Source organism: Motacilla alba, chromosome 6 (assembly GCF_015832195.1).
Source record: "Motacilla alba alba isolate MOTALB_02 chromosome 6, Motacilla_alba_V1.0_pri, whole genome shotgun sequence".
Classification (NCBI taxonomy): Eukaryota; Metazoa; Chordata; class Aves; order Passeriformes; family Motacillidae; genus Motacilla; species Motacilla alba.
This window is the reverse complement of record NC_052021.1, coordinates 29,244,491-29,271,000: the sequence shown is the minus strand read 5'-3', so window position 1 is coordinate 29,271,000 and position 26,510 is coordinate 29,244,491. Positions and strand designations below refer to the sequence as shown.

General features: G+C 39.1%; 1 protein-coding gene across 1 annotated transcript in view; it reads left to right on the top strand.

The window, feature by feature from the left end:
* Window positions 1–236: 236 nt before the first annotated feature.
* HSPA12A (heat shock protein family A (Hsp70) member 12A) overlaps window positions 237–26,510 on the top strand; it is an 82,285-nt gene continuing 56,011 nt past the window's right edge. The window contains exon 1 of the mRNA XM_038140657.1: window positions 237–344. The gene's annotated coding sequence lies outside the window, so the exon portion shown is untranslated. The remainder of the gene's footprint in view (window positions 345–26,510) is intronic.

Below are 26,510 nucleotides of genomic sequence, written 5' to 3'. Positions count from 1 at the left end.
AACCCCTCCAGTTCTGTGATGTGGAATATCCCTTTGGCAATCATATCCCGGCCCTGCTTCCTCACAACTTCTTGATCACCTCCTCACTTGGCAGAGCATGGGAACTGAAAGTCCTTGACTGAGAGTAAACACTACTTAGCAGCAGCTAAAGACATCAGTGCATTATCAGCATAATTCTCATGCTAAATCCAAAACACAGCCCTGTGCCAGCAGCTAGGAAGAAAATGAGCTCTATCCCAGCCCAGACCAGGAGAGATGCATACCATGTTTTGGGTTTGGTTTTTTTTTTTTTCCTGATATGGCATGAACATGACTTGGAAACAGTCAGGGACTGGAATCTCTGGGTAAGCCAATGTGTGATAAAATGATAATATTATTATTTCATTTTTTAAAACATGGTTCTGAGAAAAAAGATAAACTTCCATGGGCTTCAGAGCAAGACTGATGAGTTGGGTTTTGAACCAACATCTTCAGTACCTGGTCCCAAATTGTGGGAGATCTATTTTCATTTCTTCTTACATTTGTGCTTCATTTAGAAAGCATAAGTGATAGGCCATGTAGCTGGAATATAGGTAGTATGTAATGGAATGTGCATAGAATGTAATGGAATGAAAAAAATCTTTTCTTTGGTGGAAAAAAAGTGATGCTGGTAACATATGGCTGTTATAGACTGAGGGAGGAAATTCCAAAATCTGGGGTAATATGGGCTTTATCTGCCTAAGGAATCAGCCCTAGTGCTGAATTTTGTAGCTTCCATTGGAGGAAGAAGGAGATAATGGGTTCAAAGAAAATAAAAGTTACCTGGATTGGGGGATGTTCATAGGAAGGAGACATAAAATATCACAGGGCAGTACCTGTTTCCAAGTCCTGTCCAGTTCTTTATTAGGAAGTGTATTTGTAATAATTTGATTTTCATGTGTCTCTTATTTCCAAAATCTGTGTCAGGATTTTGGGCAGGTATTGATAAATCATGGAAACCCTTCAGTGTAATAACCTGCAGAAAAAAAATGGAGTACTAATAAAGCGCCTCAAGGCTGCATACTCTTCTGTATGAATAAATAACTTTTCACAGATAAACTGCTGCTAGTGGGGACTTAATTAAGGTAGGTTGCTAATATGCTTGAGTGGTATTTTTTGGTAATCTTCTGTCAAAGGTAATGTGCAATGAATAAAGGAATTACAAAGAAAGAGGAGGACAGTATATTCTTAGATGTTCATTCTTTTCCACTGCTGTAGTATTTGATAGCTGTGGCAAAGGGTTGCAGGCTTACTGGATTAGGCACCTATTCTTGGATGTAACAGAAAAGAACAAGAGCACAATGAATACCCTTGGAACAATCAGATGAACATGTGATTTTGTATCTCTGTGCTCAGGTGTGGGTTATGCCTGCCTTCCCTTTCAGACATCCCCTTAGGCATGTTGCAGGTAGGATTGCATTTGGCTGTTTGTTCACTCCCCAACATGCTTCCCAAAAGGCAAGAGTTTGTGTCTGATTGTTTGAGACCTTGTTTCTGCTTTGAACATGTCTTGTTCCCTTTGAAAAACAGTCTCTACCTCCCCATCCCCCTTTAGAGAAAACAAGTGAACTATTCATGCAAAAAAGTGTGTGTGTGGTTGGGAGAGTGGGGGGCGTGCAATGCCACCGACAAACCCTATTGAAATGCATTGGCTGTTCATTTACATTCACACTTTTTTTAATAAAAATGTTAACTAATGATGTTAAATGCTTTGCCAAAGGTCCTGGCGGGTCAGTTGCCGAAGTGCCATTTCTGCCTAATTAGGGCTCTTGTGGCAGCCCAGGGGCCTCCTGATGCAGTGGGTGACAAGCCGGGAGCTGACAGCTTCAATCGGCTCCTACAGGAAGGTTGGGCTGGTCATGTTTTCTAACTCAGCCAGGTGTTAGCTGAATGTAGGGGGGGTCTTGGCCAGACCTGAGCATTCGTTTGATCTTCCTTTCTTACCCTTGCTCTATTTTGAGCTCTTCCCTTTGCCTGTCCCATCTTGTGTCAAGGTCAAGAATGAGCTTGACTAAATCAGCAATTTCATTTATCTCTGGGAGATCATTAGCAGCCCTTCTCCCTCCCCTCCCCAAATAAACCTTAGGCACTGGTGCAGAAACAGCACAGGTTCCAGGAGCCAGGCACTGGACAGTCCAGATATGGAAAAGAAAAGAAATAAATGTAGATCCTTGTATAAATAATATCCCTCCTACTTCTTTGTTGCAAATTTATTCCTTATTATAAATGTATATTAAATAAACACCCTGGGTAACACTTAAAAATATAAAATGCTTCTGCAGTCACAATAAAAAGTCTGGAACAGGTTTAAAATTTTATTTCATCACTACTGAAGAAAAAATAGTTTCTTAAAAATAGCAAGAAAAATAGAATAAATAAAGTTTTCCTTGGACCTCACCAGTTTTTAGTGGCACACTGACTGGCTTCGTATGTGGCCACATGTTTTGGAACAGTTGGCCAGTCTTTTAGGAGTCTTGAAAATTAGGTCACAAACTTATTGGAGATTTGGCTTTTTAAAACATAAATTACTTAGTTAGTTGATAGCACTTTGACTTCAGCTGAGTTATGATAGTTTATGTTAAGTGAGAAAATAGCCCTTAAAACATAAACACATTGCTGAGCATTGTAAAAGTCGAGATTTTCAAACTTGTTTACCCTGAAATGGCACAAAGCATTAGACTGATGAAGGGTGAAATAATTTACTGGATTTCTTTAATGTAAGGTGAATATAATTTCCAGAAAGTGTCTGGTTTATAGAACTTACACCCAAGACTTGTGACTCCTAAATTTAGGCTGATGAATTTAACCATTCCCTTTACATAAAAGTCACTATGTGCAGGAATTGCTCTATGGAATGAAACCACTGCTGCAGTAAAAGGCAGCAGTTGGAAAATAACAGACAACTGGTTAATAATGCTCAATAGTATTAAGGGCAGGAAACAATAAAGGAAATTATATCACTTGATAGTTGTAGCTATATTGTAATGATAGTATGTGTAGGGATTTTTAAACAGGAAGACTAAAATAGGAAACAGTTGCATCCCTTCTTATTAATGATGTTGAACACTTCCTTTTTAAAAAAAAGATTATTTATTTTGTTTGCCCTTATCTCTGATTCAAGAGACAATGCAAAAAACATTCCACCCTGGAGACAACAAATACTCTTCTGTTGCATTCAGTGAAATTGAATAAGAAATTGAAGAAATTGACAAAAAGACATGCACAGGCAGGAAGAATTCTACTCTTGTGCAGAAATCTGCTGTGCTCAGAGCAATTGCTCTCGCTGCCACAAGGTAGATGTGAGTGTTGTTCAGAGCTGGCACTTTAGACTGGAGCTGTGTGTTAGAGTAGTCATGACCTTGGGGATACGGTGTGTGCTAGCAGTCCTTCCTGCTCTCTCCCACTCAGAGGTAGTGCCAGTCACCTTCTTAATAGAGTCTCTTTAATTCTTTTGCAGTTTAGGGCAGGAACAAGCTGTGAGGCCTGACCACTGACCCATGAATCCAGTGAAGATTCACCCACTGACCTGCACTTAGCAGTGAATCAGGGCTTTAATGATTCTATATTTTTCCGCTCTTTTCATGTTTTCAATCTTTTATTTCTATTTTCATATCAGATCAGTAGAATCCATCTGTTAAAGCTAAATACAGTGACATGAGGTCTGAAAAGGTCAGGAGCAGAACAGATTTCTTTCCTCCAGATGGAAGCTTTAAAACAACAGGGAATAATTACATATAAATGCAAGAATGGTCAGGTAACTGATCGGATTTTATCTGCCTGATCCTTGCATGATGCGAATAGAAGATCGACCTGTCCCTGAACTCTCTTGGCAGCTCCACGGAATGACTTAAACAAGATCAGCTAAAACGATTATACTGGATGGGTTTTAATGATTAGTCAAACCAATTTATCAGCTTGTTTCTCATTGGTACTTTCATTCCACCACGATACACTGGCTGACTTTACAGAGCGGCTGCATCTTGTTGACAAAACAGTTTCCAGTGGTGGAGGTGCACCTTTTGAGTTTAATTGATAAGTCACTTGATAAAATACCTGTGCATGTGACATGCATGTTGTGATAGAGCAGCAGTAGGCAGTCATTGAGTTAAGCTGATGAAATTCTTGCCTTCTCAAGAATGATTTTTTGGCAGTGTCAGGTTAAAATGCTAGAAGACTAACATCAAAACAAGCTGAAGCCTTTCAAGCACACAAAAACATCCACTGTAATAAAGACAGAGTTAAATAGGCAAAATCTTAAAAAAAAAGAACCGGCCTAAATATTCAATCCTGATCTTGAGTATCTGGAAAGATGAAAATAAAAACCCCATAGTGCTTTATTGTGTTCATCTAAACTTTAGGGGGTCTGTTGAGGAAAGAGGATATTCCAGCTGAACATAATAGAGCAAATTCCAGAATGATTAGAGACTGTGATGTCTAATTAATTAGCTTTTGTGGTAGTTAATTAAGTGGTCAAGAGTAGTATATGAGGCAATAAAATCTGCTTCTAGTATTCAGCAGAGCCAGTGGTTATTTTTAGGGTACTGATAGTGATGTAATTCTATTGTACTGCAAAACTTGCATAGAAACATGTTCATTATTATAGCTTAAGATTTGTAGTATTTTTAATAATGAGAATAACAGTTAAGCCCATGGAAAAATCTCATCGTGAATACTTGTGCAAAATTACTATCCTTAGACTCATGTTTTAAATTAATCTCACAGATATTGGTCCCTGGGATGTAAAATTCTACTTCCCATCAGTAAAATGAGCAGGCAGAAAAAAAATTGCTTCATAAGAACAAAGATGGGAATTTTCTGCTATTTTTAGTAGTTTCACGTTTTTTATATCTATCTATCTATAGATAGATGGAACCAGGCTGATCTCTAGGATTACTTCTGGGCTTTCTGAATCTAAAATTCTGGAGTTTTTCTAGTGATTCTGTGATGTTTAACAGAGTGAAGGCTCTAAGATTTGTGAATGTAAAACAACACCGTACCTCCAGGACATTTCTAGAATTGCTTGGGATGTCACTGTCAAATCCTTGACATAATTTTTAAGTTTCTTGAAAATATCCAATAAGCTGAAAACAGTGGATATGACTGAAATATGACTGAAAGCTGTTTAGGATATTACTGAAAGCAATTTAAACGTCTCTGTTGACTACTCAGAGTTGATTAGTCATCTCAGGTTTTATTTTTGTGTAATATCATGAAAACTGCATAAATTCCTGCAAGTGCCACCTTACCTGGCATCAGGACTGGGTACAGATAAACAGTTCTGGCATCCAAGTTTAGACTCCTGAAGAATAAATGGAAATAATAAGATTCTGACTCAGGTGTCCTTCATCCTTAAACTTCTTGAGGACAGCCAGGTCAGATACCCAAGGCCCCCTGCTCTCACCAGAAGGATTTCTCCATGCAGAACAGCAGATTTCAGCAGTGTTTAGTGTCTTCATGTAAAGTGTGGTACCAATCCTTACCTTTTCCATACAAACACTTTCCCAAATTTGTATGGTTTTTCAATTTCTCTGTCCAATTCAGAAACCCCACAATGTTCCCTTTTCACTTATCTTTTTATTGAGACCTTCTGCAGCCTGTGGTAATAAATTCTTTTTTTTTTTTTTTCTTCCTTTTCTATTATTCACACTGAAAGACTTGTACTGTATCTCCAAACTGTTCTGATAGATTCCATAGAGAAGAAAATGGTTCAGCGGAAAAATGTTTGAATGCATTTTTTGAAAAATATTGGTACTAAAGCTACCTTAAAACTCCCTGCAGGTTTAATGAGAGTGCCTTGTTAAATTTTCTGGGTATAGAAGAGTAATTTGCTAAACAAAATCTCTGCAATCATACCTCAGTTGCTTGTCTTTTTTGTCTTTTAAACTTCAGAATAAATGAAAAATCGATCTGTATGGTCACCAAAACATTAAATTGTCTTATCTGTCACTTGTTCAACATCAGCTTCTTAAAAGGGAAAACAACAATCACAATCAGTAGTTTCTCAGTGCCTGGAAGAAAATAGAAGCTATAAATGGACAGATGAATTATGTGCTTCCAGTGGTTTTCAAGGGAAGCATTTACTGAGGGAGAAAATTGTTTTAATCTTATAACAACTAAGGAGTGTAGAGTTTGTAAAAACATAGAACACCTACACATAAAGTTAATTTTTGTTGCATAGGAACAAATACAAAGTAGCTTTCAACAGAAATGGTTGGGGAAACAAGCTCTTTCATTGTTTGGTGTGCTATTTTATATCTTTAACAAATCTCTGTGAAGCTCTCGGGGAAACCTAAACACAGGGGGTTAGTTGAGTGTTCAGCCTTTACAGTATCCAAAAAAAAAAAAAAGAAAGCATGAATCTTCTTTTAACTGGAAATAAATATAAAGTCATGGGGTGTATATCTTTCTTTATTTTCAAAGAGTGGAGGAAATGAATAGGAGGAAGTAGAATCAATCCCAAACACAGAGCAGCTTCTGCATTCTTTTCATTTCCTTGCCCTGTGTTTAAGTCTAGATTTTGCTAAGGATCTGCTGAAGCAAAATACAGAGTTGCAAACCTGCCAGTAGGAAACGTTATTCTCATCTTCCTTTGATTAGTTAATCCTGTCCATTAGAACACTCTTTCAATCCTTGTTTTTTTCTTGTCCATCTGTTTTATGTTCAATAGCAGAATGAAACAAAAAAAAAAAATTGGGGAGGGAAAAAAATCAGAAAAATTTCAGGAATCAAATTGTTTATTATCTCTTCAGGAAACTAAGTAAATAAAGTACATCCAGAGCAACACAGATTATCAATTAATAAGGATGGAAATGTAACATCTGAATCTTATGTAATAATGAGAAGGTAGCAAGAGTCATCCTTAAAATTCATCCTTAAATTTTTTTTGACTGAAATCTAGAAGCCAGGTAAGGCTAAACAGAGATGCCCCTTTTATCACCATTGTAATGCACTGCACAGTGTCATAATGAGACTTTTTAAAAGCTGCCCTTTGTGCAAGTGTGGAAGAACTGATTAGCTCTCTAGGAATACTGGGGGGAGAAGGGAGGAAGGGGAGAGAAGATTGCTGGGGACTGGGAAATGAGGCTGTTCCTTTGGGCTTAGTTCCAACGTGTACAGTGCAGGGAATCAAAGGCAACCAGATATTCAAAACTTTGACTTTTGCACAAGGTGGCTCATCTGCCAAACCTTTCCAATAACATTTTCCTTTCTGACTGTAGGCATGGGGGTGCATTACTCAAAGCTGAGTAATGTCCAGGAAATGTAGATCCCATTCTGTCTTCCACTGGTGTTAAAGTAGATGTGTAAGATGAATTATTGTTAGAACTGTGAGCAAAATTAAGAAAGAAGAAGTGAACTGGTGGGAACGTTTTTAGAAGGGGTTCTTGGCTCTGGAGAATTTAAGGTTTCTTGAGATCTTCTTGCATGCAGGATACAACTTTAGCCACAGAAAAAAAATGCCCAGCAAGTTCCCATCTGCTTCTGCTTTATTTTATTGAAGCTGCATGGTGTGAGGTGCCTCAGACTCCACCTGTTCAATGACTTTGAAGACAGAATTAAGTTTCTCCAGGGTTAGTGAAAAGACAACAGCAAACCCACTTGTAGCTGGTGGTAGCACATGGAAAGACAGCAAGTGGAATATAACAGGTGAAATATGGCAAACAAAGGTGTGGGAACAGGAAGGGTCAAATTCTTGGGTGGAACCTAACAACTGAGGATTTAGATCTTGTGTGGAATTCTGATCACTGGTTTTCCTCCTGAATGTCTGAATTCATTTGTCTACAGGAAAAAGGAGGGTGAATGATATCTGCAGGGGCTAATACTTATTTCACTTTGATCAGACATAGCAGCCAATAGTGGTAGCTAAAAATGCTACAACTAGGAGGAAAAAGCTTAGAAAAAGCAAATACACATAAAGTTCCGCAGAATGGTTTTGTGGACAGACTGCTATTGAAGGTTAAGCATAATTGATGACTCCTCTGAATATGGATACAGATTTCTTACCCACTGAGGGGGTTATTAATACACCTGTCTTTGAAATATACTCTAAATTCTTGAAGTATTACTTAATTTTTACATCTTTTCTATGTTGCTTTGCCACTGTTTATTACTTTATAAGATGGATAGCAAACTTACACATTCCATTTAAAAGTTTTTTTACTGTGAATTACTATTTTTAACTTTAAAAAATATTGTCTGCCTGGGATTTATCCACTATTTCATACAAAATAACATTATTATTTTAATTGGATTTGATTATTTGGATAAGGTGACCTGTTTATTGTTTCTTATGTTGCTTTTTTTATTTTTTTGTGTTTGCATCTCTAGATGAAATGAAATTTTAAAAATACACTAAGATTTTCCAGCCCCGCAGATGTTTAGGGCTCAGTGCATAAAAATAAATGCAATTGCACATTACTAACTGAGATTCAGGAAATGTAATAAAAATTATAAATCCTTGAGATCAGAAGTTCTCCTTACATGTGAGGACTGTGGTTTTTATCTATAATGAAAGATTTAATTCCTTAAAGAACAGATATCTATGTTCCAACATATGTGATACCCTAAACAAAATGTGGTTGTCAGTGGAGACTCCACCACAGGAAGTTCTTCTGACAAATAAACCATAAGATTCTAATTAATATAAAGCACAGCTTATCTATTTTTTTCTTCAGTCTTATTTTACTGGATTTTGGGGCTACATTTGTGAGGAAAATTGTTAAATTCTGCTGATTTATTATGCCTCTGTTTAGGCAGTGCTATTCCTGTTTTTATAGAAATACCACAGAGGGTCATGTGCAGCAGTGAAAACCTGCTGGATCCATCAGTGTGGAATAAATGGTACACAAGAATGGAAGTTTTCTGCATAAAGATATTTCCCAGTTCTTGTTTTTCCTTGGCATGGTACTGAAGGTGATGAAAGATCAGGCCAGAAAAAGAAATGTTAGGAATAAATAAAATTATTGTTAAAATTCCAGTCAATGAAATACAGTGGGAAGATTTATGGTGGGGAGCAGAACTAAACATGTGGAAGAATCTAGAAAATCAAAATTTGTAAATAACTACAGCCTTGAGGCTTTTAATATGTCAGTCACTGGCCTCCTCTACTGAGGGCAGCTAAAATGTTAACAGTTCTTTTTTTGGGTGGATGACATTTAAAATCTCAGGAATGAAAAACTTGCCTTTTTCATTTTAAGTAACTGTATACAAACATGTATTTATGAAATGTAATTTTTGATTGCCACCAAGAGAGACTCAGAAGTAAGCATAAATCAGTCCACAACTGTTACCTTCACCATAAGTACTTCTTTATTGCCTTTTTATTCTGTTTAAAAAAATTAAAAAAAAAAACAACAACTAGAATTCATGTTGTTGTTTCTGTGTCTCCAATAGCTGATCAGTAATAGCACCAGGGTAAAGGTAAGGTCAGCAAAAGGTTTCTTGTGGAAATACCAGCCAGATCTCTGAGGTCTCTCCGTGTCTCTTGCAGAAACTTGACGGGAAAGCTAAGCCTATGGAACAAACCTCTTAGGTCTCTGGTCTTCAAGACATAAGATGCATGTGCTGGGGCACAGATTCCAGTGCAAGGTTAGGTGATCAGCATCTGTCCAGTCATTAAAGAGCCAAATCCTGCAGCACACAGCCCTGAGAGGGCAGCTTGCCTTCTAGCAGGGCAGCATGCCTTCTAGCAGGGCTCCTGCCAGCACTGGGTCCTGCTAAAGAGCACATTCCCCAGCTGCAGAGCCAGGACTGTGACCTTTCTTCTGCTCCCTGACCCTGACAGCAGATGCAGCTGGTCAGATAATCACCAAGCACACTGAGCACCTGCATCTGATGGGTGGGACCCAAAAGTGGGAGAGAAGCCGTGGTACGGCCGTGCAGAAATGTGCAGTGCTGGTGGTGACAGAGTGATACAAAAGAGTCGTGCATGAGACCTGACAGGTCTGCCTTAGAGAACAGCTGGGGATTCAGCAGATCCCACAGCACGGGGAGTGGGAAGGGAAGTGCTCTGTGTGCTGCCGATTCCCCCTCTTGGCAGAGCACTCCTTAGAAGTGAGTTTTTGCATGCCTATCTAATGAGATTTGCACCACGGACACCACAGCTGAGGCTGTCTTGTGGATAGTGTGGAAAGCAGTTTAGCCTAAGAGAATGTGAATTTTAGCCTCTTCTCCATTTATTTGATAGAGAGCTCTTGTTAAGCGTTCAGGTTTTGAGTCAATGTTATCAAAGCTACATGTTTTGACAGGTTCTCTCCTGTGTGTGTATGTGTGTGTATATGGAAAGGTTCTTCATGCACGTCCTAAGCTGAGAGATATAATTTGAACAGAGAAAATTATCGTTCATAAAGTGCTCTTGTTAGGTGACATGGCTATGCTTAGTCCACTGCAGGACAGCCTCCAGAGAGAAATGCATATTTCCATACAAATTACAGTATACTGCAGCCAAGAGATCAATTAGAATGTCTGCGACCAAGAACTCTCGAGTGTCTCCATTCACTCTGCCATTCAAACGAGACAGAAATGCACTCAATTGGTGTAAAGAATTTGAACTCTTTCAGGGAATGTGCAGAGACTGCCACAAAGTGGCATTCTCCACGGGGTGGGACTTGCAGATTCTGTGAGATCCAGCAGGGAATTTTAAGGGTTCTGTAACCTAACATTTTATCTCCTGTTGAGAGAAAAATTGCAGGACCTGCTGAATATTGTGGAAAAAATTAGGATTTTTCATTGGCCAGATATCAGGGACTATGCCAGCTCTCTGGTGTGTTACAGTGGTCAGCTTGACCATCTTAAATCCACACTGTATTGAAAGAACCTCAGAGCATTTTGCAAACTGTCCTGCAGACACAGCACCAGCATGTGAGGTGTTGAAATGCAGGTCTTGAGGAATGAAACATCACAGAAATAAAAGGTTGTAACTGTTTAACTGTGTAGCATGACAGTTCACAGGTCAGGACAGGAAATTCAGGTTTAAAAGACCTTGAAAAAGTAAAAGTGCATATTTCCAGGGCAGCAGAATGTAACATTGTCTAGTCTTTTGATAAGTGCCTCAAGATATTAATTTGTTCAAAAGTTATCAAAAACTATGTTTAGTAATTCAAAGTACCCACCTTTCATCAAGATGAACTAAGATATCTCCCTCTGACTGGAACTGTAAAGTTCAGTTCTTACTCAAGTCCATGGAAAATCTGCCACTGACTTCAGTAATACAACAAAAGAATGCATTCGAAGACATGAAAGCTACCCTAGCTTTCACTTTATAAAAATCCTTACCAAATCCAGTCATTGAAAAGCAATAGAATTTAAATGTTAAAAATGCCTGTAATTGTTATTTCTGCATAATATAGTTATATGGAAGTTGATAATGTTGAAAATACTTCATACTTTAAAAAATGCAACATTCATCTACATTATAATTTTCTTTAAATATATCATTCCTTTACATTTTCTTTTATTTTCATCACTGAATGGTTTGAAATATATTTGCTGTTTTAAGCAAAAAGGTTCCTGCCAGTTGTTTAAGAAGCTTTTTTAACAAGTCTAGCTTCTCCCATTTAAAAATATTCTTGTACTGTAGGAAAGATGTTAAACTTAAAAGAGAACTTTTATTCAAAGGCAAGATTTGTTTCCTTCATTATTCTTAAATGTTTCCAAAGGCATAGGATTGATGAAGTAAATCTCATAAATTGTTGGGGAGGGCAGAGTGTGCAGGTATTTCCTTTGGAATTCAGAGATCCAAATCCTCTGTTAAGCTTTTTATGTTGGTTCCTGTCGCAAAATTTCATAATATTTTGCAGAAAATATTCTGAGTTGGAAGTAACCCAAGGATCATCAAGTAAAACAAGGATCATCAAGTAAAACAAGGATCATCTTGGCCAGCTCTTAAGTGAATGGCCCCTACAGGGACAGAACCACATCCTTGGTGTTATCAGCACCATGCTCTGACCACCTGAGCTGGTCTTTGGGATGTCCCTGCTGCTATCTGTTTACAAATGAGATATTTTTAATGATTGTACGACCTGCTAAGTGTCCAGTTTTGAACAGTCTTTCTCATAAAGGGATATGGCAGCTCTTTTCTGGTAGGCAAAGAGCTCAGGTTCAATATTAAATATGTGTTTTCAGTGAGTTCAGCCTAAAATTCTGAGAAACCATTGGTGTTTAGCAGCTCAGACCACTGACTAGCTTTAAAATCTTCACCTTTCACTCCAGACCTCCCAAGCTACAAAACTTCTTGAAATCTAAGGGTCGTTGTGTGATGATTCGCTGGGCGAAATCCAAGGAAGAGCGAGGGAAAGGCTGGGAGTGCGGGCGGCGGGAGAGCTCCCGGGGAGCGCAGGGATGCGGGAGGGCAGCATCCCCCAGAGGCGGGCACAGAGAGCGCTCTGCCCGGGGGAAATGCGCTGTCCTGGCTCCACCTGCCTCCCCTTACAGGCAGGTGCTGCTCCCGCTGCTGGTTTTGGGCTGTTTGCCCTGGATTGTGCCAGGGCTCCGGGGACGCGGTCCCTTTCCGAAGCCGCAGGACGCCCTCCTCTGGATCGCCGTGTCCAGCGGCACGTCCTGCACACACACACGGGAGCGCGGAGAGCCATCGATGGGAGCAGCGCAGGCAAAGGAGAGGCTCTGCTGGAACCCTGGACGCTGAGAGCTTTGGGCTTTCTGTGCTGAAAGGCACAGTCCCTCAAGGGAACACTACACTTGACCTGAGGCCGTGGAGAAGGCTTCCAAAATTGAATGACAGAACTGGGATTGTGGGTGTGTAGTTGGAAAAGAAATAAGATAAGAAACCAACAAGGGTCTGTGAAAGACTTCTTCATAAACTCTCTTTTCTGGAACATAATGTTATCCAATGCATGGCATACCATACCTGTGGGGTATTCCAGTGTATCTCTCCTCCCAGTACAACAGCTAAAGGCTACGCTACAAAAAAAAGAAACTGAATATATAAAGGTGATGCAAATGTATATGTTTATATATAAATAACTGTATGCACATAAATGAGTTCTACATGTTTGAATATAGAAGTGCCAGAATAAAAGCAAATTTGACTTTTTATTAACTTCAGCTCAGAAAAATGTCCAGGATGTCATGCAATCGTGGTAGGGACCGAGTCAGGAAGAGCTTTTTGCATGGACATGCAATAACAAATACCTGCTATGAGCTTTGAATGCTATCTTCTCCAAGCAAGTTGTTTATTTGATAGTAACAACTGAGTGTGCATTGGAGGTGCTGCTGCAATCCTTGTGAATAAAAATAAAGCCAGCCTTTCAGAGTGAGCTGTTGCTTGTTCCCTGTGCAGGAACAGCTATGAGTGACAACTGCTGCCAGCCCTCCCTCCCAAAGTCAAATTCCTAAAAAACACCACACCAGAATACCATCAGTGTTCCTCAGAGCTCAATGTTAGGGCCATGTCTGTTCAATATACTCACCAAGGATCTGGATGCAAGGGTGGAATGCACCACAAGCAGATTTGCTGATCCCAAATTCGGAGGTGCCATTGAGTCGCTTGAGGGACAAGACGGCCTGCAGAGGGATCTTGATAGGTTGAAGCATTGGGCAATAATTAATGGGATGAAATTTGACAATCCCAGGACTCCCAGGATGGAGTAAAACCAGGCACAAATATAAAGTGGGAGAAGAGTGGCAAGTTATTATTAAAAGACTGATCCAAATTGATTGAGGGAATGACTAGAAAGTTCATTCTCAGTTTAGAGGAGCAACTGAACAGATCAGTGAAGTTATGTGCATGAAGACACATATATAAAAATAATGCAATTATTTAAATAATCTACAAATTTTGTATCAATTGAAGGAAATGGAAGGATGGCAGTGGTCTGCATTAGAAATAGCCTACTATCAAAATAAAGCAAACAAAATACAGTTCATTTTAAATAATGGTACTGAACATTTTTCACTCTTCTAGCCTGAAGAGGGAACCACATTAATTGCTTCATTAAAAAAAAATCTTTCAATAAATACCCTGAAAGTATCAACTTGGTACATTATTAACATAACAGAAATTAAAACTGTGAGAGCTCTGGTGAAAACATCCCGATGTTCCATCAGTTGCCGGTGAGAGCCTGAACCACACGATGGCAGTGTGCTGTTGGCTAAAGACAAGGACTGCTACATTGGGCAGTCCTTCTGAATGTACTTTTACCTAGGGTTACTGAAACTTTTGTCTTTGAGGCTTAGCGAATCCTCATTTTAGCCCTAGGAGGATTTTCCCAGGGATCTGGTTAAATATATCCACAAAGAATCTCTTTGAAAAACAGCAGAAACTTCTTTCCAATAAACCCTAGAGCTCGAGAGTAACTTCAAGTGGCAGCTTCTTCTCAGTTCCAGACTCTGACCTTGTGAACACTAGATCATCTTTGGATGCTAAATATAACTCCTTGTTTCCGCTCCTGCTGGGGCCAATATTAAAACTGATGTAACATTTAGTGAGAATTAGATTAGCCTTATAATTAGGGACAGCAAAGAAAGATCACAATTTTAATGTTTTTTTGTAAGAAGCACCAGAGAATGGCTTTTGAAGGGCCATTTGCAAAAGTCTGGGTCAATGTGTGTGACTCCCTTCAAGAGCTGGGCACTCTGGTTTCAGAGGCCAGTGCCTCTCCTGAGGTGGAGAAAGAGGCAGCAATTAACTTAATGCTGGGGAGAAATGGAGTGTCTGAGTGCTTGGAGTCTGATCTTTTCTTGGTGTCAATTAGTGGCAACTGCTAAACTGAGTGTTTCTTGGAAGCTAAGATTTTGAACACGACCTTTTGCCTCGGTGATTAACTGCCAAGTCAAATACTCTCTGCAATGGGCTTAGCTGTTCAAAGCACAGAAAAAGGAGAGTAAGGAGAATGACACTGCAGAATTGCTCTGTCCCATTTATTTATTTGGCCTAAAATACTCTTATCCATAATCCTCAGCATAGTTTTAAAACAATTGCAAAATAGAGTATGCAAAAAGTGTGGCAGGGTTTTCAGTGGGGAACAGCCCATCCCTCCCTCCTCTCACATTTGTTGAAATTTAACTTTCTTCCAATGTGTAATGAAGGAGTGTCACAGTGTGGCTTGATAGTTGAGTTCTGCTAGATTAGAGGCAAAAAAGCCTCCAGAATTAAGACTCCTTCCTTTCCCCTAGACAGTTCTGAATGGAGAAGTGTTGTAGCTTACGGCCTGATGAATCTTCACTGTTACACAGATTGCTGAGAAGGGCTGTTCCTGAGGAAACCAAACTGGTCATTTGGGCTGAGATTTTCAAAGGTGGGCAAAATGTTTGGGCTTTAAACTCTGCTGGGTTGTGTAGCCCAGCTTTTTTAGGAGCTGTAGAAAAATCCCAGCTCTGCGGGTTTACAGACAATTATGCAAACACAGCCGATGAGAAGAACTTGCACAGGTGCAGCCAGTATGTGCAGCACCTTACAGTGAGCACGAGGGCTGATTTCCAGCCAGGGGGATACCAGCTGTGCAGCAGAGCAGGTCACAAAGTCCAGGAGCTGCCTGGGCCATGCCTTTCTTGTGAGTGCCTTGGGGACAGGCTGCAGCCTGGGTGGGCAGCTGACAACAGCCACCCACTTCTATCTTCAAGCTATTTCCTCAGTGACATCATCTGTTCATGACATCAGATTTAAAGTTTTTAAATACTTTCTGGTATTTAGTATAAACAACTTTCATCCTTTTATCCCATTACAGATTTTTTTTTAACAGTAAAAAATGATCTCCCATTACTGTGAGTCTGACCCCATATTCCTTGGATTCGTGTTGAAGATTGGGTAACACTGGTTACACCCATGTTAGTGAGCTGCTGCCTTCTGAATGTAATTAAATATGTACTACCCAAGCACCTTCATAATTTTCACTCTTCTCTGAATCCCTTCCAATTTCCCATTAGGCTTTGTTACAGTCATAAAGATTAACAACAAAGATTTAATCCTGTTTCTCAGTTTTCAAGTCATCTTAATGTAGCTCAAGACACAACATAGTTATCACAAAGAGAACAGCAGGTTCAGCAAGAGATTAAAAGAGCAGCATGATTCTGAATAAGCTGTAACTCCTTTAGAAAAATAAAACTGAAGGGCCACTAGGAAAGGATTAAAGGAGCCATCCAGAGAAAACACCGGTGTTAATGTGTTTCATAGCACCAAAATGGCTTTAAGAATTTTCAACAAGATAAATCTATGGGATAGTGAACAAGATATGGAAAACAAATACGGGATAAAAGTATGGACCTTCCAGTGATGACATTTCAGCTGAGATTTTCCAAAAGAAGGTGAGAATTTGGGGCTCCTCTGTCCTTTTTCTTCTGAAAATCTTTTCTATGTGAAAAGACAACAAGGAGCAATCAATGCAGTTCTTAAATGGTGCGTTTTTATGCACATATTTATGTATTAGATACATGAGATCTTTTTGGTCAGTTTGGAAAAGGAAAGGACAAATTTCTCCCACTGATGTGCAGCTGAAAGCTGTTCACTACACTGTTTGAGAACTCCTTGCTCATTGACTCTGACTGTTCAGAGTTCGCAGGTAGTAGAAAAGCTCAACACCTTTCATTTGGAATTTACTGTATGTACAGGATATTCAAATTATTCTTCCTGAATCTTCCTTGCATTGTTTTCCTTGTGCACCACTAGGACATTGTTGCTTATCTACAATGTAATCTTTCTGCATTACCAGTGTCTGATTGTAGATATGCATCACCTTTCACGGTGCTGTAAATCTAAAATGTAAGGCTGGGAATGGAGCAGTGAACTGGCTTCAGGTTTACACTGCTGGAATTATAAGCAGAACTTGACTGATTTCCTCCACAAAGTTAAGCTTCTGTATCAACTTGGCTGAAAGCAAATGATCACATTGTAGGGCACAGATTAATCAGCTGGAACAGCGTCATGGGCTCTTAAGAAAGCCCTGGCTCTTTGTTTCTGGAGCTCTTGTCATAACAGCTTTTTGGGCATGTTTAATGCCATGCATGGGGATGCCCAAAAGCACATACAGTGAGAATAACACTGAAAAGGCATGAGTATTTTTGTCAGTGGTTGAGTGCTGACAGATTTTGTAGAGAGAACTGAATGAAACCTCCAGGCTGCTTCATTTATGCCTGAGAAGAAAAGGTAACCTAAGGATACAGATTTATTGTAAAATTCAGGCCTTGGGAAGAGTTTGGTCTGAGCATTGTGGCTTTTGTGAAATGTAAGGGCATGGTCTCAAACTTATGCTCTCTCAGATTGGTTCAGATTTTTGTTGATCATGAATTTGGATTTTGTGTGTTGTTTTGTTTCTGTTTTCAGCATATGTTCAGTTCATTGCCAATATGTTGGCAGTTGTGGTTTTGATTCTCTGTTACATGTTTGGGTCTGGAGGGGCAAATCAAAGTGATGTTTATCCAAAAATGTTACTGGATTCAGGTTTGCCTGTCAACCCAAAGATTATGTATGTATGTTTTGCAAGGAGTTGATTTCCATTTTGTTCTTGCCTGAGTATGTTTAACATCCATTAGCTTTAAATAGGGTCACGCAAGGGTGCTGAGGGGCAAAACAAGCACTGCACAAACAAAATAGATAATGGGAGTGGATTTCTGAAGATGATATTGTGCCATTCTGAAGATGTCCTTGACTGTTCCAGAAAGCTTAGATAGCAACAGCTGCCAGGAATGCTTTTATCATCCCTGTTTGCCCCAGAGTCTGCAACCTTTCCTTGCAGAGGCTGGCCTTACGGGGTTTTCTGTGCCTCCGCCACCTCCTGAGGAGATTAGGGGAGTACACGGTATCTGGAGTAACACACTGCACTCATTGGGAACTTCAGCTGCTGTGCAAAGTGGTGGCTGCCTTATTTAAAGAGAATGATTCAAGTGTTCAAAGTCCTGAAGGATTTGGATCCAGCATGATTTTGAAGTCACCTGTCTGGATGACTTCTAACTGCTGAAGCTGATGTTACAGTAAGAGTACAGGCTTAGAGGCTCCTGTGCATCCTTTCCCTTCTTTAAGCCTTGAGGGAGTTGGATACAAGGATTTAGGGAGCTTTGAGCCAATGGGAATGTGTTTAACTTGCATGTTGTGTAGCTTTTGAGCTTTTGATATTGAGCATAATATTTTTCTGTTCTTACGGATTTTCCTCCTTCAGCAGGAAGGAGCAAGGAACCTCTACAGGGGAAACTCTGCAAAGAATTTAATTTGGTCCTTTTTAGCTGAGTTTTGTAGGCTTTTAGTTTAGTGGGGGTGGAATGCTTGCTGGTTTGTGGGGATGGCTGTCAGGAAAACAAGTCTGAAGTTGGAGTCTACCTGTTGGTTACCTCCAAACAAAGATACTGAGCAGAAATTCATCCCTCAATGGATTCATAGTATTGCATCTCTTTTCATATTCAGGGTGGGTGTCTCACATTGACACTAACAAACTCTTCTGAGTTCTTATTAGATTTTGTATTTTAGAGAGAGTTTAGGTGATCTTTCCCTTAAAGATTTAAAACTGAAAATGCTTTCCAGTCTTATTGTTGTGATTTATTTATTGTGACAAGTGACATTACTTGCATGAAGGTATTTAAAAGACCTCTTGCTGGGATAAAAAGAAATCCAGCTGGCTTCAACATAGACCTTTAAAGGTATTTGAACACTTGACAGTCCCTGGCACTGCCTTTCTCCATGTCTCCAGTGAGCCTTGTAGCTAAACCAAGTCCTCAGTTCCAGAATTCCCTCAAGCACTTTATAGGGAAGGGCTGGGTAACCCAGAGCAGCCCCACATATGTCAGCTGCATGGAGAGAAAATCTGACTGAACAAGACAGGAACATCAGGAACTGAGATGAGAACTAAGATGGCCTTGGAGCAAGCAGACACTTCCATTTGGATTCCTGAACACGTGGGGATTTTCTAGAAGCAGGGGTATGTCAGAATCATATTGTGTGAACACACCATGAGTGTGGGAACAGGAGCCATGAAGGCAGTGGTAGATATGCCTCCAGAATGCTGGTATTTCCTCAGCATGATTTGGAAAGGTCCTGAACCTGCATATCTTGATAGCAAGAGCAAATTCAAGTCTCAGTGTTACAACACCAGAACACCTGTGTGACAGGCACCTCTCTCCCCCACCACACACACATCTGGGCAGCTTTGGCTCAGAGCTTTTGAAAGCATCAGAAAGCACGGGCAATGAAAGCACAGAAAGTCACACTTTCAAAATCCTGCTTCTGTTCCAGAGGCCTCAGCTGGAGCTGAAGCTGCAGGCAGCTTATTAGCTGTGCAGGAGTATCAGCAGCTGCCAACTGGCACTAATTCAGGTACCTACAGACTTAGGAATATGCTACAGCAGCACTTGGTGAGAGCAGTGGTCCCTGGCTAGTGAACAAAGGGACCTAGAAAGAGGCCAGTCCATCACTCTTATCTGGTGCTCCTGCTCAGCTGTACAGCTTGAGAAGGGCCAGCCACATATAAAGAAACATTACAAACTAAAGAGTCTATAAAGAAGAGACTTAGCAGTGGATTGAAAGGAATAATGATTGTAATTACTCATCTGTAATTGTATTTTTCCTATAAACTTTACCACATTGATGGGAAATTATGGTCTGTATCCACATAAAACCTGTTCATGCATAACACACAAGATTTCATATGTAAGTACAACTGCTTCCCTTCTTTGTCTGTGATAACTGTTTGTATCCAGCCACTCAAGGTCCTTAAAATTGCAAATGCCTGCAGGAAGTCACAGATTTAAGAGAGCTACCTCAAGGCAAACTTAATTTTCTTTCCAGCAAAAATCCTTGCAATTGCTAACAGGCTTTAACTCTTGCAAATGCATGAGTACACAGAAATATCTATTACAGGGAAAGACACTTGCGGCAGTAAAGTTGTCAAAGGACCTGGAAATGGAGATGACTCTACAGCTGGCTTTGAAAAGCAATTTTACAATTATCTCCTGTGATTTTCACAAAGGATTAGGTGCCTCTGCGGGTTTGAAAATCAAGACAGGCATCTAGCTATAGCCAAGGATTCTAAAGCTCTTTCCAATGTTCAGCAGCTGCAGCTCAGAGCAAGCAGCAGTAAGTTTGGCTCTTTGAAAATCCAAAAGTAACCCTTCAGAAGTAGTGAGCACTTCTGAACTATTGTTGCCCCAGCCCTAAGTCTTGAGGGATACAGAACCCTCACAGCTCCCATGCAGTGCTATTGAAAATGAGTTATAGATTCCTGGGAAAAACTGACTTTATAAGCCCTTGTTTAAGTTACCTCAAGTGCAGAATTGAGAGGATGAGAGTTAAGTGTATTGCTCTTGTATGGATTAGATATCCAGTATTGAATAGTTCCAAGAAGGAAGGGTAACTATAAAGAGTTATTTATGGCCACCTTCAGATTGCTTACATGTCTATTGTCTGCATGATCTGTTTATAACTGGGAACAAACTTTTAAATTAACATCATTCCAGGCCCATTTATCTGCAGAAAGGGCCCCTCAGATCTTGCATCAGTGAACAGGAAAATGTATTTGATACAAGCACCCTATTTTTCCCTGTAGCCATATACATTATTTCATGTCTCATTAACATAATCTATTTACAGTGAGGTTTACAGGCCTTGACAGATAGCACCCCGGGTGAGAAAAAAGATGACAGAGAAAATTTACTTTTACAAAGTCAGTCCTTCTGAATCTGTTTTTAGGCAGCTTGACACCAAAGGCTATAAACATAGTCTGGAATCTGAAACCTTTTCTGCAATGACCTTGTTTTCAAAAATACTATTCTTATCTCCTCATGCTTATTCTTCTCCAGGCCATGACTCCTCGCTGTAAATTCCTCACCGTGTGCTCCTTCTGTTTCTTCAGCAGTACTTTCATAGTTATTTTTTTGTTTACTACCCATTTTTGTTTAAGTCATGCAATCTGAAGGCCTACTTTTATGCTAGCACCAGAATTATGTCAGTGAACCACTTGATATGATTTAAACTTGTCGGCTCTGACTGTTTCTTTTCCATTTCTTTGGAAGAAGGCTATTCCAGGAGGAGGACTACTTCTGCATTGAACACTGCACTAAATTATAATTTATTTGCAGTAGTTTTGTACATTTCAATTTAAAATTGCCCATTCTTTATATTAATAAAAGAAGGTCACTACTTTCTAAATAACAGAGCAGTCATATGCAAGCTTAAGGCAAAAGACTGAAAATACAACTCAGCCAAAAATATAGTCCTTTGGAAGAGAGATGTCAAATAGATTTGAAGAGTATTTTTACACCCATTTCACTATTTATAAACACTGTCAAGCATTTCTTTTTATAAGAAATGTTATGCTGCCATTCTAAATAAACCAAATGCAGGTTCCTGTAGTGATGGCTTTTTTGTTGTGCCTGCACCCTGCCCATATGACAGATACTTTTTGCAGAACAGATTTAAAGAAGCCCCTACATTTACTTTCATTGCCCTGTGTTTCAAAGGCAGGAGATCTTGGATGGTCAAAGATCACCTGAGGTGTGACTGCATTGATCTCAGTGCATTTCCTCTGTCTGGGTTTCCTGATGTTCTTCCTGAGATCTGCTGGTGTTGCAGGATTCTGAAAGCAATCCAGTCTCCTTTTCAGCACAACCTGTCCCTGTGTTTGAAAATCCAAATTCCGAATACGTAGCAGCCTTCTTAAAAAGCCTGAATCCAAACTCTGTGACAGCCATTGCGGGATGTACAGCCAGCTCCTGTGAAACAGCACAGGTGAGGGATGTGCTGGCTGTAGAATATCTGCATGAAAACATCAGCATGCATTACACCCTCTGTTATGCAGTTCCCAGGCACCAAGGCAGCTATCACCTAACCTGATTTAAAATTATTAACATCAACAAATTTGAAAAAAAACAAAACACTGGGAGATTTTCCATTGATTTAAAAAGACTTTGAATCCAGAGGAAAAGGCTGTAACCGAGGTTTGCCCTCATGTCTCAAGTACAAAAAGGCCTGCAGTATTCCTGTGCTCAGTGAAAATCCTGGCTTTATAAGGCACACATGCTTACACAGAGTAGTAAAATAATAATCTGTGTTTTTTCTAAATAGAAATATTCACCAAGAAATAAAAACCAGATCTTTTATTGCAACTAATGGGGTTAATGTTATGGGATTCTTCTTTCATTAATGAAAAAGCAAATTAATATGATTTCATTATGTTTCTTCATGGAATTAAAGCATAATTTTTCTGGTAGTTAAGTTTAAGAAAGTGACAACATTTAAACAAGTATTAGTTTTTCTCCTGAACAAGTTCTTGGTTTATTGAATTACCAGACCTGAGCAGTTTAGTAATAATTTAGGCTAAATACTTAGAGGAATGTCAACAACATTATTTTCTGCTGGAAAAGAAGAATAAAATAATAAATCATTATTGAAAATATCTCAAGCAAATCCAACATATTTAATAGGAGGAAGGACGTTACTTGCATTGTATGTGCCAGTTTAAACATTTTGATGCAGTTTGTTGTAATTAAATGAGAATGAAAAAATAAAGAACTTCTCCAACTCCCAGCTTTATGCTTCACCAAAGCAAGATTTGAATCATGGTTTCTGATTACAAGGCCATTTTAAGGCAGTAGAGCTCTGTTATTTTTTTTTAATTACTGAATTCTGAAGTCAGAGACAAATTGTATTCTCGTTTACATTTGTGTAAATACAGGAAATGGCTTATTTTTGCTTCCATTTTTTATACAGCTGTTGTAATTAATTCAGTATTCATTTATAGAAGCTAGATATATTGGATATATTAGCAGCGATGCTAATCTTGTAAGATGAACTACTTTTCCTAAAAATAGTCATGTCTTTGTTAGATGACTGTTGGATGTTACTTATTATTTAATTTGACTTTTTACTTACTTGCTACCACTCATGGCATTCCCTCATCTTTGCAGGAATAACACAACTTATTGATTCATAGCCTTTATTTTAGCACACTAGACTCCATGCTTAGAAATTGTAAAAAAAAAATGGTATTGATGTCTTTCCCCAGGGAGATTTTAAAACAAGTGATAGAATGGTATAATTTTATGGGATTTCCTTGCCTTCGGTGATTGGGGAGGAAATAAATTATCATAGGTCTGTGCAACCTGTGGTGAGATAAATTAGACACTGAGTGGAAAACCTCACTTGGTTACTTTGGGATGTTTGGGATATAGTCCATTTATATGTGCATGCCCTCATTAAAGAGTCCAAAAATAGAACTATGTGGCATGAAAAGAGAATGTGCAGAGAGGAGCAGCACATCAAGATTTTGAGAAAGTGTCAGTGATGCTCGTGACACCATTCATTTTACCCCAGGAGTAAATAAATGACTCACAGTGGTGGCTGACTGATGATTTGGCCTTTTAATTTTTACAAATATGTTAGTTACCAGAATTTTCTGAAATGTTTTGTAATAACATACATCTACCAGTAGATTCATGTTAAAATATCTATCTCTACTATGTCTAGAAGCATTTTTATTTTTCCTTCCTGTGTGTGATTTACTGTGCTATTTTTGCCCATGACTGAATAAATAGTACCATTTGATGTTCTAAATTTATTATTCTACCAAATATTTTTTAAAAGAAGTTATGCTCTGAAAATATCCAACATCACTTATATCTGCTGATTTATATTTCATGAGCATTCCTAAGACATATTTTGTAAAACATCTGTTGCAAGAGCTTAGCCTTTTATTTTTAATAATATTCTTGGAAGTAAAATTCAAAATATATAATATTCATATAGATGATCATATATATGAAATGTTAAAGGTTGTAAAACCTAACAAAATATTTTTTAATGATAAAAAAATCAATATTTACCAGGCACTTCTTAAGAGACAGAGGGTTCTTTCTTATTTGTCATTTCCCTGCAAAATCTAAAATGTCCCTACTGCATTTAAATGTCAGAAGGAAGCTGGAGGTCAGTGGAATTCCTTAGGATTTACTCCAGTAATCAGTTTGTCCAGCCTTAGGTGGAGCCACAGATGCCTCTGTGTACTGCAAGCAGCTTCTGGTGTTATTTCTCATTTACTCCATGACTTTGCTCACCTCCATTTCTGCAGCTGGCCTTTAAAGCCTTTAAAGTTCTTTCATTCCTCTGTGTGTGTGTGTCTCAGTGGGATCTCTTCTACCCCCTAGACAGAGGGTGAGATGGATGAAACATGACGTGTATCCCAGTTCCCACTTTTCCAGTTTATTTACAAATCTGGAGGATCTGGGTGACATTTTTATTAGGTTTGGATATTCTCCACACAATTTCTCAAACACCTTAGGGAAAAATCCCCAAAACCATGAAGCTGATATGTCCCGACATAAGACCAGATGTCTGTTTATGAGCAATCAATCTGTGGAGATTACATATAATTCTGGATTCAGATTTTCCCCTTGGATTCCATTTGTTCTGGGTATCATGTCAATCATGTGTTGCTTGTCTTTCCGCATGCTGCCTTTTCTTTCAGCAGCTTCAGGAAGCAGTTAGGAAGGATGCTGGTAGCTCTCATATATTCTGTGCATTTCTGTGATGACATTTTTATCTGTCACAAGTGCACAGTGACAGAATGGACTCCCTTGTCCCTTGATGAGTCTGGTAACTTTCCAAGTCCTTTCTCCTTTACATTGGCAATACAAAATAAATTTTGTATTCTTGAGCTGCTGCAGGATATTTTTAAGGGACAGAACTCATAACTCAGGGTTATTTCAGAAATAGCCCTCCAATTTTACTAATGCTGTATAACTCAGTGAAGCAGTTTGCAAAGCAAGGGTGTGAACAATGCTACCTAAACTTGCCTCCCGAGGGGTACAGCTTTCTCTGGGACAGAGAAATAAGACATAAAGTAGGCAGATAATTTTGCAGATAATTTTCTGTAGTTCCTTGGTTTTAGAGGTGGCTGAGCCATCTGCCACTTTTACTGACTTCAGTGGGAGCCAACGTGCTCATCACTAACTTAATCAGTGTACATGTTCAGAAGAGCCATGTCACAAAACTAAATTAATTGTTTGATGCTTTTAGAGCTTTGCTTCTTTCAGAGTGATGAGGAATGAGTGGTGAAACAAGCCAATATGGATGCACAATCTGGCTGATATTTTAAAAATGCCTTGACAGAACAGCATTTTTTACTTTATATGGATGGGTGCATGTTTGGAGAGTAGTGATGGAGTGACAATGTTGTTATATAATAAATCTGTTTCTTCTGGGATTTTGTTTGTTTGTTTGAGGTTTGTGTGGGTTTGGTTGGTTTTTTGGTTTTGGGGTTTGGTTGTTTTTTTTTTTTTTTTTTTGCTTTAATATATCCAAGATAGAGGAAGGGTAATGAATTTAAGGAAAAAATGGTGTTCAGGACACACAGTAGGAGTGGAGATTTTTGGGAATGAACTTACCTTTTAGTTCTGTGCACACAGCAGCTACCAAAGACCACTGGGTCCACAAGAAGACTATAGAACATTTATATTTTGGGAGTGCTGGTCACACCCAGACAGTGTGAGAACTGTCACACTTGAAAGTACTTTTGAGATAAGTAAGTGAACCAGAGATCTGTGAGCACAACACACTCAACACACTTTCAGTGTCTCCAGCCCAGCAGTTTTCCTGGAAAACCATCCTGCTGAGAAATGCAGGAGAATTATTTGCAGGCAGTGTTTCCAGAGTGATACATTTCCAACAGATGTTGGGATACTGGGAATGAGAAATGTATAAAAGACAGGTGAAAATTATATAACCTGTTCCTTTTGAAGAAAGCCTTCATGTTCCTCAGTGCACAATAAGTTATTTTATTGAAAGGCTGTGACAGCGATGAAGAGTTTTTCGTTCTTTTCATCTTTATAGAGATTTCTTGAGTATTAAAATAAAAGGCTGGTTTTAGGGAGGGGGAAGATAAAATTGCATCTAGGGAAACAGATTGCCAGTTGGCTCTGTAATAAAAATAATTTCTAAGTTTTTATCCCAGGGATAAGCAGAATTGAAGAGGTTAAAGTGCTGTAAAGTTGAAAAATTGAACAGCTGGAATGAAGGAGGAGACTGCAATAACAGTTACACAGGTGACAAACAAAAACCAGGTATTGTATGTTTAGTGACACTCCAGAAACTACATAAGAGGAAATTTTGAAGTCAGAAGCCATTACTCTAGGAATTTTAATTGAGCAGATGAACACAGTGCTTGATGAGGGGCTCCTGAGTTACCAACATGCAAGACATGCTTACCTGCCTTGTATTCTTTTGTTTTAAATGTGGTGTAGTTTATTTGAAGATTCAACTCTCCCTGGTGCCAGTTCTGCACTGGGTGTTGGGCTTCAGTGGCTCACTGGTTTCTGTGTCTGTGATAATGTCTGGACATCTTGTTGCCAGGTGCATTGAAAACAATATTCAAATAACTCTATTTCTTCCAGATCTCTTTGCCTGATGTTTCCAGCTCACTGATTCTCAGTGCTACCCCATCAGTGCCTCACTTGGACTCTGGTGCTCAGGAGTGAGAAGCACCCAGCTCTTTTCACTGACCAGACTCAGTTTTGTGCAGCTCTTACCACGTGTGGGAATGGCCCTGAGAGGACACTGTGCTGATCTC